Source organism: Dasypus novemcinctus, chromosome 2 (genome assembly GCF_030445035.2).
Source record: "Dasypus novemcinctus isolate mDasNov1 chromosome 2, mDasNov1.1.hap2, whole genome shotgun sequence".
In the NCBI taxonomy this organism is placed as follows: Eukaryota; Metazoa; Chordata; class Mammalia; order Cingulata; family Dasypodidae; genus Dasypus; species Dasypus novemcinctus.
This window is the reverse complement of record NC_080674.1, coordinates 172,005,478-172,009,938: the sequence shown is the minus strand read 5'-3', so window position 1 is coordinate 172,009,938 and position 4,461 is coordinate 172,005,478.

Genomic DNA, 4,461 nt, shown 5'->3' with positions numbered 1-4,461 from the left:
GTTTGGTCAATGACGGTGTAGTAATTTTGATTTCCTGATTTGGATGGTTATATGTTTGTGTCCTTGTTTAGAGAACATGCACAATGAACTGTGTAGGGGTAACAGGACATCATGTCTATAGCTTTCTCTGAGAAAGTTCAAGAAGAGGCAAAAGATAATAGTTAAAAATAGAGAGAGACATTGTGGCCATGGAAAAAACGATAACATTTTTAAAACTGGAGGATCTGGATAAAATACCTGTAAGAGTTCTTTTCAATAAAAGTATTTAAAAATTTAAAAATATAGGTATATACTGATATTGAAGTAGTGTGGCTCTAGAAAACTATGTATTCACTGGCATTTAAATTTTAAGTTTAGTATTCAATATACCATTCATTAGTTAACAAATATTAATGGAGATTCTGCATGTGACCCCAACTTGTTCTTGAGAACAAGGCAAGCAAGGCCCCTGTGTACAAATTCTTAGACTCTAGTGGAATTCACCTAAGCATACTGAGATTTGTGACCCTTTTTCTGAAGTAATTCATTAGAACACTATTTTCATTTATATTATTTTTAGAAATTCCAGTGGCCCCATGAAAGAAGGTGAGGAAATCTGAAAAGGAAATGAGAATGTTCAACTTCATAATAAATATACCCATCGAGGCCTCTTTTTCATAGCAAACATACTCTAGTTCCTAATTTCTTGGATTTTGAATCTAGAAGGCATGTCATATTCCATCATTATTACAAGAAATATGAAAACTTTTTTTTTTTCTTTTTGAAGTACTTTCACAACCATGATCTTTTTTTTTTTTGTTAGAGCTGAAAGCAGTCTGATAGTGCACTGGCTCCTCAAATAATACATATCGTATTATTTTTCTTCCAGTTCACTGTCTCTTGAATTTTAAAGGTCAGCAGGATTCAGAGTGAAAGAATAAAGACCCAAACCCCTTCTGAATTGTGGTGGAAACTCTCAGTGGAAACATTATTCTTAAGTGCTTAAATCAAAACAATAAAGAAGGTGGTATCCACAGTATATTGATACATTACTTCCAAGTTTGAGTTTTTTTAAACAAAAAGCTTTTTATTGACTTTAATTTAACCTTTGCTCTGGATTATATCTGGCGGAAATATTGACTTTAATATACACAATGAAAAAACACTAAAATCCTTAAGAATTTTTGCAATCCCATTGAGGATTCATGTTTTGTTTGTTTGGCTTGGTTTTGTTTGAAGTTGCAATCCTTTTGTTACTGGGATTTGACAAAGGCTTATTATCCTGATTTACTCATAATGAATAATCTGAATTTAATGTATTTCTACATACATAGTAGTTATGCAGAATATCTATATAAATGAAAGATAGAATTCAACTTAGAGCATATTCGTTGAATGGCCAAACATTCTCAAGTACAATGCCACTGTACACAAAAGACCCAATACAAATTTTAAAAAGTCTCTCAATAGGAAACCCATTCTGGTAACAAATAAATAAAAATTCAATTTAAAAATCCATTATCCAAGAATAAGAGGTAGGGACAATTTACAGAAAAATATGTTTGTCTCTAATTGGAAATGGCTTTCTGGGGAAGATGACAACAACTGAGAATTTAAAATCAAACAGAAATCTTTTAGACCAAAATATGAATTCCAAAAGAAATTAAAGCATCTTAAAATTATAGAATATTGTGTACATTTTTAATACTGCCTCAGTATAAAGTATGTGTATGTGAATGTCTGCATGTATATGCAACTGGATAGATGGATGATGGGGGTTGCTTATAAAAGTGAGGTGGTAAGAGATACAGAAATGAGGCATGAACAAGTTTTAGGTGCTTGGGCTCTATCCTACAAAATAAAAGGAAATAGAGAGGTGGTGAAGAATGTTTGATGGAAGGGTTACATGATAATGAGAAAAAATAATGAAAACCAAAGTCAGCTATTGGACAGTATACAGAAATAAAATACATTTTAACAATGAAAAAATAAAAATTATATCTAATTTAGGGTTATGTTCATATTCTAGTTGCCTTCCCAAGGATAGAGCCCTGTCTTCACTGGTACTGCTGCAGAAAGCAGGCAGCTGGAGAAAGACTGAGGAAGACAATACCTTCTGATGTTCTGAGTCTTGGGCCACTCACATAAGGAGACAAGCTGCATGGTCACCATGTGCCTGGATCTGCACAAAATACTCTTTTGCCATTCTGCACTTGCCTCCAAAGTGTGACAGTGTGACAGTGTAGGTGCATACATGTGCTTATATTTTGCCCATTTGTGGTCATACTCCCAAAAGAGCCAGATGACCTTTCAAAACCTCAAATCACATCATGGCTCTCCTCTATACAAAATTTTCAGAGGCTTCCTATTCCCCTTAGAATAAAATATGAATTTCTTTACTTGACTTATAGGATCCTGTGGAACTAGACATGCTTATTTTCCCATCTCATTTCAAATGTTTCGCTTGCCCCTCAGTAATTTCCTACCACGTTAGCATTGTCAGTTTCTAGAATAATCCGTGCCCTTCCCTAACATATGGGCCTTTGAACTTGCTAATTCTTCTGCTCAAATTATCCTTCCCATTAGTAAAGTGACTCCTTATATACACTTCATGTTACAGAGTAAATGTCGCTTAGAAAGGCAATTCCATATGGTTCAACCTAATACTACATTATGCTGCATTCCATGGTCACAGTGACATTAGCTGTTGGAAGCAAGGCAGAAACAGTTGGCACCACAGGATACCCACAGGGTTTGGACTCAAAGCTGTAGTTCAAATTCCAGTTATACAATTTGCAAGCTGTGAGTGCTTGGACACATTTCTTAAAGGATAGCTGAGCCTCATTCAATTATATATCCACAGATTCATTCATTCATTCATTCAACTATATGCCAAGCACTGTTGAGTTGTAGACATTGGGATTTAAGCAGTGAACAATACAGATACTATTTTTTGCTTTAGGAAGCTTTTGTTGATGTTGGGGAATACAGATTATATATAACAATATTAAGGAGTATTAAGTGATATGACCAAGGTGGAGCCTCTTTACCACAGTTTGAGAAAGAAAGGTCTTTCTTAGGAAATAGCATTTTAGCAAAGACCCATAGAGTAAAGCAAATTTAATGACAGACAGAACATTAGCAAGTACCAATGCAAGTACAATATTGGCATGCTTAAGGATTCAAATTTATAGATACCAAGACTTATTTTACAGTTTTGTTGCTCTGGAAATTAAGTGAAGTATACAATTTAACACATGAAACATCATCAGTAATCAATGAATAACCATCCACCATCCTGCCTCCAGGGATTAAGGAAGATGGAGAGAGAAAATTACACTAATGTTGGGCAGTGGTTACTTAATACAATCTTGTACTCTTCCACATTCACTGTGCATCTAAATGGGGCAAGTTATACATCTCACTGAGTTATAATACACAAAGGAAAGAAGTAGTGACTTCTTTCCAAATCCTGGACCATATTTGCCATTAGCAAAACTAGATATTTCCAACAATATAAGAATTTTCCACTAATATTATATAAAAAATCTAAGGGGATTTAAATTCAAACCAACCCTAGTATGAGTAAATGAGCCATCATTTGCTAGCTGCATGACTTTTGCTTAAATTACCATATCTCTTTCAGATTTTTCCCTCATCAGTTCAATGGTAATAGAATTTTAATTATAAAAGTTAGCATGTATAGTATGCTAACAATGTCCCAGTTACTATGCTAAGCATCCTGTGTGTGCTAACATCTTGTATTCTTCACAATCCCTCTCTGATGTGTTTATACTATTATTATCTGCATTGTACAGAAGAGGAACTTGATGTACAGGGAGTTAAATAACTTTCCAGGGTCACATAGCTGGTGAGTAGAAAATCCAGTATTTGAAGCCAGCCCACATATAATAAAAGTGAGAACTAAATGTTTGTTATGTAAACTATTGAAATTTTATGATCGTTTGTTACCACAGCACAGTTGTTAAGTACCTCTGATGTTGCAGGACTTCTTGGAGTTTTTAATATAATCATACATTAAGACTTGAAAGAGGGAGCTATAGTATGTAGCACTGATCAATCATTTATTCAACGTACTGACTATAACAGTTACTATTTCCAGGCAATGTTCTAAGAACTTTACTAATATTAACTTTCTTTTATCTCATGACAACACTATGAGGTAAGTACCATTAATATTTCCATTTAACAGTTAAGGAAACTGAGGTATAGAGAATATAAGAAACTTGCCCAAGGTCACTTGACCAGGGTTTTAACCTAGGGAACTTGAGTTTGTGCCCTTGATCACCATGATATGATGCCTTCTGCATATTTGATAATATGTTCCATAAATGATGAACCAGTTTCTTTAGAATTCATGTGACCTATTTCTGAGCTTTGCAAATGTGGATCACTTCAATAGATGAGTATCTCAGGCAAAGTCATAGTCTTTGAGGACAGTCATAAGCAATGCAGGCACCC